An 8972-nucleotide genomic window follows, 5' to 3' on the forward strand; every position below is an offset into this window, starting at 1 on the left:
TCACTTGCAAAGCGAGTGCTCTAACCACTGAGCTACAGGACTCCACTGTGAGTTTGTGGGATTTTGCTGTGTTTGGCTTCAAATACAGTCACTACGCTTTACAGTAAAATCATATCAAGCACTTTGAGACACTCACCAGGAAGATTTTCTTTACTTATAGGGTAATAAACGACTGGAACAGGTTGCCAGGAAGGGTGCTTAAGACCAGGGCACTGGATTAATTTAAGAAACAGCTTGCTGGTGTGATAGGAGTATGGTAAGGTGGGTAAGGTACTTCCAAATCCTTGGCATTCCAGCACCTGTTCCTCCCAAAATGAAAGGTGCTGTACAAATGTAATTTTGTATTGTATTGTATTCAGGAAGGTTGAGATCCAATTAGGGTCTTGTTCATCTCTACCAGTCTTGTGATCTTGTGATCAACTGATTTGGAAATTCAACTGGTAGTATGTTTAATTAGAGTAACCGTTACTGTGTAATGGGTATTTTAGTGCAGAAGTTGTATTATGTGCTGATTTTGAAAAGGGGAAATTAATTGTTTTAACTCCTGTGTTGGGAGACAAATCTCTTCCACAAAAAGTGTAATTTATGCTGCTCCATTATTGTAGGCACTTGCAGGGGGCAGGAAATGGAAAAAAGAGCAAACATCAAATCTGATCTTTCCTCTGATGGCGGCAGTTGATTTACTTATATTGCTGGTTTAGGAACTTTGGAGCAGGAATAGGCCATTCAGACCCTCAAGCTTTTTCTGTCTTTTTATTAGATTATGGCTGATCTGTACCTCAATTCCAAATAACCCCCTTTGCCCATATCCCTTGATACCCTGACCTCACAAACATCTCTCCATCTCAGTCTTGAAAATTTTAATGAATCCAGCATCCACAGTGTTTTGGAGGAGAGAATTGTAGATTTTCACTTTCCCTTTAACTTCCTGGAGATAAAAAATAGAGTATGGAGTATAGTGTAAAGTCTATCAGTGCAATACAGTATCATATGGTAGCAAGTTCGGATTGATTCAATTGACCGTTTAACACCATGTCTAAAATAAAATATAACTCCAGTCGATATGTCAGGTCACATAAATAAGCACTGTTTGTTGCCAATTGGCTTTGTCTATAACACGAACAAACTGCCGCACAAAGTAATTAACCCCTCACTCAACCTCATTATAGACCATCTGCAGCCTTTGTCACCGATCACAACAACGACATAATGATTTAAAGCAGGAGCAAATCCTATTAGTGAGGCGGGAGAAATAAACTTCAAAATGCTAATTCATTATTACCTGTCCGCTCATTTGCTAGTGAGGCTCTAACAGCCATTTTCATTTACAACACGTTGGGGACTGCCATAATGTAGTTTAATTAGGAAGAACCTGATTTTGGAGTAATTGTGCTGCCAACAGTAATGGTGACTTTTATTATTCATGCCTTCCTTCTCTCCTTCCCTTCTTTCCTCCTTCCTTCCATGTGATTTATTTTCACACCCAGCCAACCCTAAAGCCAGGACCAATGCCTTGAAGAGCATTCGACAGGTTAGGTCCAGGACTCCACTGTAACAAAATCCCTGACTGCTCCTCAACTGTTTATTGGAAAAACTATTCATTTCAAAAACAGTTGGGACTTTGCTGTGCACAAATTTAACTGCCGTGAATCGCCCACAAAATACACTTTACAGTCACTCCATTTTACAGTAGATCCTGCAAAGTGCTTTGAGATGTCCTCCCACCGTGAATTAAGTAACATTGATAGTAAGAATTATTAATTATTATTTTAGCTCTTCGGGCTTTCAGACACCTTTTCCCCTCCCATACCATCAAACTCCACCCTCCTCGGCTTCCCCGTGCATGAATAACGCAGGAACATCGATGTGATAATCACTGGCCATGCCGCTAGCACGGTTTGGAACATTAGTGAATTTAAAAAGAGGCTGCTGATTGAAATGATTTGATTTCATGAAGTCAATGGGGCTGAGATTGATCATCAAAGGAATTTCAGATTTTCATAGATGTCACAATTGGTATTTGGGTTTCATTTACACAGAGGCCCATGACTTTGTGACTGAAGGTGTGCGGCGTTTCACCCTCTGATTGCGTATCTGTGATTGTTTATGCCGAGGACCTCATCGGGAAGGCACCTCAAAGCTCTTTGCAGGATTTAATGTAAAGCACAGTGACTGTGTATCTTGTAGGCGAATGATCCTGTTCCTTACAATGCAACCATCAAAACTAATTCCCCAAATAAAATTATTTGCCTGCTTACTGGTTGTTTGTGGGATGTTGGTGTGCACAAATTAACTGTCGTACTTGCCCACAAAACATACAGTCACTGCACTTGTCAGCAAATCCTGTGAATTGCTTTGAGATGTCTTTCTGTATCAGATGCAAGGCTTTGGGTGATGGATAATGAGATATGGTTACGCCAGGTCCCCTGAGTTGCTAATGTAATATGCCACAATGTGTTTGTTTTGATGGTTACATTGCAATGGATTGGTTGTGATATCCCACCTCTTGTCACTGTCAGATTCACACAGGTTAGCTCACTGCAGTAGTGACCCTTCACAGACCTCAGGAACCCCAACACAATCCCCTGGGGAAACCATAATTAAAAGATTAAAGTCCATTGAACTTCAATCAAATGCTATTTCAAATAATGAAGCAATTAAGAAACAACCTCCATTTGTCAGGACTGCACAAGGCTGATTAAACGCAAAGGGCACAGGAACCATTTATTTCCAAGGACACCCTGACAAACACTGATCATTCCTCTTACGCCATGTTGTATGAAAGCTATGTAAAAATGTTAAAGAAAATCAGTCTGCACTGTTGTGTTATTTCATTTATTTTCTGAATAAGCATTAGTATTCAGCAAAGTTAATGTAGTTAACTACATCTACTACAAGATACACAGTCACTCCACTTTCCAGTGTATCATGTGAAGCTCTGTGTGACAATTCACCTTTAATTGTTGTTATGCTCTTAGTTTCCATATGACTTGTTATGATCCTCCCTAGTATTTTCTGTGCCTTTTGTTAATAATAATCCTTGCATTAGATATAGCGACATCACATTGTTGAGACATCTCAAAGCTTTTCACAGAATATGCTGTAAAGTGAATTGATTGCGTATTTTGTCAGTGAAACTTTTTTATTTTTTTATTTCTTGGCCTCATACTGCGCGTGTGTGTCTATGCATGTGTCCATCTCCTGTTTGATCCGTGTTCAATCTCCCTCAGAGACACTGTCAGATTTGCAGCTGAGCTAATTCCATATCTATGTGGGCAATGCAGAATCTACCGTCTCCTCCTCACGCAAATCACCCTGGTGCACCAGCCACCTCCGCTCCCTTAAAGCCCAGGTGCGTTCCGCTGAGCCCCCTGGCTTAAATCAAAACTAACTGTCCACTGGCAGATTTGGCTGGACCATGTCAAATCCTATCACTCCACCCTCACCTCCGCTAAATTGTTGTTCCACTCCAAGACAATCTTGGAGGCTAAGGACAATTCCAGGCTCCTCTTCTCCATCACAAACCGACTCCTCCGCCCACCCTCTCAAGTCTCACCCATCCTCACCTCAAATGCCAACTGAGAGACGATGCTGGACTTCCTTGAATCCAAAGTCAAGGGAATCCGCTCAGCTGCCTCTGCAACTACAACAACAACTATTACCCCCTCCCCATCCCTGCCCACCCCTCCTTCCACATCTTTGAACCAGTCTCCCCCTCCTCTCTTATCACCACCATAACACATATGAAACCTACCACCTGCTCCCTCGACTCCATCCCTACCCCTCTCCTTACCTCCCAGCTCCACCTCCTTGCCCCTCCATTCCCTGACATTGTTAACCTCTCCCTGGCCTCTGGTACTCCCACCCCTTTAAAAACCACCGTCATTATTCCTATCCTCTTAAAAAATCCTCCCTGAATCCTTCTCTACTCTAGCTACCACCTCATCTCCAACCTCCCCTTCCTCTCCAAGGTTCTGGAACGAGTTGTTGCTTCTCGTTCCAGAACGAGAACTTGCCCAAGGTTTCACCCTCTGCCTGGAATTGAACTCAGGTCTCTCGCTTGCAAAGCGAGTGCTCTAACCACTGAGCTACAGGACTCCCAAGTAACAGAAATCATGACAAGTTGGATATAGAAACACTAAGCTGTGGTTTGTCTCTGGACAATCTTATTCGGGATCCCGCTGGAGCGACCACATTATATATGGTTAAGGACACGCCTGACGCCAGACTAGTTTCGTTTCGAAGTTATGGCCTTTGATATGAGCACTTGGGCTCATGTTCTTGCTCCCCACTACCTCTCCAAACTCCTAACCCCCTATCATCCTGTTCGCTCCCTCCGCTCAGCGGGCTCTGGCCTGCTTCACGTTCCCCGCCTCGCTCACCCCACTATCGGCGGGAAGGCCTTCCACCACCCTCTGGAACTCCATCCCGCCGTCCCTCCATCTCGCCCCCTCCTTCGCCACCTTCAAGACCCACCCTCCTCTTCAATTGTGCTTTCGATCTCCCTGCTTTCACCCCACTGCCCTCCCCCCTCCCCCACCTCAACCCTCAGCTTGGGTCTGTAACTCTGTCCAGCACTTCGGGACGACCTCCCGACGTAAAAGGCGCTTTATAAATGTAATTTTGTTGTTGTTACACAGGGTTTTCACAAAGTGCTGTTACTCACACTTTTTTTTACTGTGCACTGACCAACAGCTGAAACATGTGGAAGAATGATTATAATTGTATTTAGAAGTAATTAATTGTGTTCAGTACAAATGTTTAACTGTATTCAGACGTCCAGAGGATCGGTGTGTATGAGCGCCATAATTTTCATGGCAGAAAATGATCCGTCACCAAGTTCGGTGCCAAATCTTCTGTAGTGTGGAGGGAGTCGGTGAGAAGGTGGTTACTGGTATCAGACATTGTTACACTCTACTCATCTACAACAGAAAATAAAAAGCAATTGTTGGAAAAAAACAGAGGGGTAACAGGACTTTGTGTGACAGGACCTGTACATTAAACAGAGTCCTGTAGCGTATTATTAGAGCACCAGCTTCGCAAGCGAGAGGACCTGGATTCAATTCCCGGCAGGGTGAAATGGTAGGCAAGTCTCCACACATATCTCTGTTTATCTAGCAGTAAGTAGGAATCCGGTTGTCAGTCGATCGGCGGATTGCTTTTCCAGGGGTAATAAATCCTTTTTGAAAAAAATTTGATCACTCATTCCACGATTGATTGTTTGTGGGCCACTGTTGCCGTGTTTCACCCACAAAATATAGTCAATTCACTTGACAGTATATCCTGTGAAGCACTTTAAAACATCTCAAAGTTGTCATAAGACGCAGTATCAAATGCAGGGATTATTATTATTATAAACATTGCTCTTTGCTTTCCCCTATGAGCCAAGACCGGCAGGTAAGGTTTACGCAGCTTTCTCCTTCAATGTGATCCACGTCTGATCCCTATGGCAAGGCCCGACCAGGCTTTCATTGCCGATTAACTGGGCCAAACCCCTATTCACGGTAACATTTCCTGATTACAGCTGCGAGAGACGCATATGGAGAATATAGTAATACTTAACAGGACTTAAAGGACTTAAAGAGAAATCAAACAATTTCTCAAATGCTTTGAGGTTCATGTTAAAATTAGAATAAAACCAGCACCTTAAGTACGCCGACTTCAAAATTAAAAATAAATATATATAAATAAAAATCTGTCAACGTCAAACTCGGGATTTGATCCCTTGAGGAAACTACAGGTGCTTTGACTAAGCATTAGCTGATGTGTCCAAGATGGATTTGGTATTAATGTAAATACTACACACACAAAGCTCCAGTTGCTGCCATGTAGAGAGCAGGAGGCTTACAATAGTGAGGCGTGGGAGGCATGTTACTGTCAGACTTCTCAGTCTCTAGCTTCATAGCACGTTAGCTATACACAGCGGGTTAGTGTCTCACACTCTTTGCTCTGGAGGGTGAAAGCTGTTCATCTGAATTGCTAAGTTACTGTGGCTGCCTGAGCTAACCCAGCGCCCCAACACCAATACATTCATTCCACTTTGTGCTGGTCAGCTGAACAAAATGAACAACAAACAAACGTTTGCTGAAAATTCCCGCTTTCTTTTGGCTGCCTTTCGGGAGTTATGATGCCAAAGAGAAAGAGAACACACTTCCTAGAAAGTGCTTGTAAGCCTTTTAAGCTTGTTGTCATGGAAGTGCACCATTGCATCATCTGTCGTGTAAAATTACCACATCAAGAACCACAGACTTGCCTCACCTTTACACAAAGCTTTCCTGAACAGTTTTTTGTTAATGAAGTCAGTTGCGTCCCTCTAAAAACACTTGCTATATTCCCTGTTTGGTTATGACTACTTAATGCTTGTCTCTTACCCGCCCACCAACCTGCCTTGAAACCTACCTCTTCGTCTGTACTCCTCCTCTCCCTCTCTCTCCCTTCTTCCCTTGGGTGGCAGCCCACCTCGTCACTGTAAAGTGCCCCAAGATATTATCCTGGGCTATATAAAGTGTCGCTGTCAATCTTGTTTAATGCACAGAAGAACCTGAGTGGAACGGTATTGATCGATTTACTTGTTTTGTACTGTGCCTGGTAAGTAGGGAACAACAACAACAAAAAATTACATTTGTTCAGCGCCTTTCATGTGAGGAGGAGGGAGGAGCTTCAATGGCTCATTTCAATAAAAATTGAAACCCACTCAGAAATCTAGGTGAATTTTTCGAGAAATTCAAATCAGTTTATAACCCTAGCCCCCACTCTCCCACTCCAGGAACAGATGTGTGGGTCCGAGTTGCAAAAGGGAACTTTCTTCATAAGCGGCAAGATATAATTTTTTAATCAATTATTACCTTACTCATTTATAACAGGGCCTGGGGACCAAAGCGTGTGGCATGCAATTAGAGCCTTTTAATGAATTTTATGCTCATCAAGGTGAGCATGACTGTGTTGAGGAAATTCCATTTTTTTAATCCACCGGCAGATTCAAGAAGAGGGTTCACGTGTCAGGTGTTGGATGAATAGATCAAGAGTGAAAATCCCCACGTGTGAGTGTTTAAACATAAGCTAGCCAATCGCTCATCTAAAATTGAGTCATTTCCTTATATAAAGGAGGTTGAGACTGGGGCAAAAGCATCAACATAATCAAGAGGGAGATTGATGCTTACACAATAGAGAAGGGACTGGAGAGCAGATAGGGACAGGTACGGGTGGAGGATTGTGTGGAGTATAAACCCCGGCATGGACTAGTTGGCCGTTTGGCCTGTTTTCGTACTGTAATTGTTTGTGTGATTTTCATAACAGTTTCCTTGAATCCAAGAAGGGTTTTGGTGATATTTTGAATTTCCCACATTAGCTACACTTGTGTGAGATCCTCAGATTCATGTTGATTTTACGAAGTGCTGTGGGTGGGTTACAATGTCTGTTGCAAAATTGTGCTCACCGGGAACCGCCTTGATTCTGCCCAAATCCTTCTCCTGTAAAACTCTTGAAGTTGCAGAGAAAAGGAGCTTTACTCTCAACGGAACTCAGATCTCAAATGCTGAGGAACAGTGTCTAACCTACTGTTATAATACACTGTTGGCAATAGCAAATCCTGCATAAATAAGATTTTCTGAACGCGCTGGGAGCCAACCTTCAGCAGCTTTGTAACAGAGAATCATATTTGTGGTGTGGATAAGCACTAAATAGATAGCAACAAATTAAATTCAAATCCATATTGTATCTTGCCAATTGGACATTCAATCAACAGCTCAGTTTGTCTCAAAGCCCAACCAATATGGAGGGTGAGATTGGCTTGATCTGCACAATTCTTCATTGTTTCCATTGATCCTCAATGATTTGATGAATATTTTGTCAGTCATGTGTGTCTTAACTGGCTGGAAGCTTGTTCTTGACATTGCAAAGTTTCCTATCAGCCTGGTCCCACTCCTATTTTTATTTTGCTTTTGTTTCCAAGCATGAACTCTTTTCTTGGTATTATTTTTGGCATCCCCTCCAACTCTTTTCCAAACCTTGGTTCTGTGCTAACAGCACGGACCTTCTCTCTTCATCCACGCATCCCAATTAACAAAGAAAGTTGATTGTGACACCTTTTACCCTACTGCTTTAGCCCATTCCGCACTTGACAAAGATAAGTATGAATACCTGGGGGGTAGGTTATGGAAAGAAATGGCAAAAGAGATGTCCTTGAATTACAATAATAGCCCCTGGAGTGCAGCAAGGAGGAAGCCCATTATTAACTGATATCCTGGTGCTCTGAGTCCAAACTACTCAATTGTTCAGTCTGCTTGTCTCAGACAATTTACTGAATCAATTCTTATTACATGTGTTAAAGGCCTCACATCATTACCTCCATATTTCTTTCAGGTAGTATAAATAGGATTCATTGGCTGTATCCAATGCCACACAATGTAGGTGTTAGTTCACTGTCTAGAACTGCCTCCAGGAAACTTATTAGACTGAATTATCTGTTACCCAGTAACCCAGATAATGCAGGTCTCCAGAGCTCCAGAAAATACATTGAATTTCTTTCTATTTCCTCAGATTGCTTTAGCTCTTTACCCTATAGATCTTAGGATGCATTCCTACACAAGTATTAATATAAAAATGCAAAAAAGCAACATAAATTAAATGATATTCCTAAATAATCTATACATTTGATTTACCACCTTTCTCTGTCTCAAAGCGCCTCAGAGGATTTACTGTAAACTGCTGTGACAGGGTCGTATCTATGGTTCTAAGTAAACTGATAAAAGGTATTTGTTTGACTTGTGTCAGTTTGACCGTGTGGTGTCAAGAATCTCTGGATTGTTTCCTTGACCTCGCAGTTGCACAAACCATGATCGGTTTGAAATTATTGTTCGTTTATTAGTTTTATTAAGCAGTTTGCCTACAAGTACACAGTCACTCCATTTTACTGTAAAATCCTGCTTTGAGATGTGATCCACATGTGAAAGGTCCTACACCAAACGCAAGGA

Source organism: Callorhinchus milii, unplaced genomic scaffold (genome assembly GCF_018977255.1).
Source record: "Callorhinchus milii isolate IMCB2004 unplaced genomic scaffold, IMCB_Cmil_1.0 Scaffold10, whole genome shotgun sequence".
Lineage (NCBI taxonomy): Eukaryota > Metazoa > Chordata > Chondrichthyes > Chimaeriformes > Callorhinchidae > Callorhinchus > Callorhinchus milii.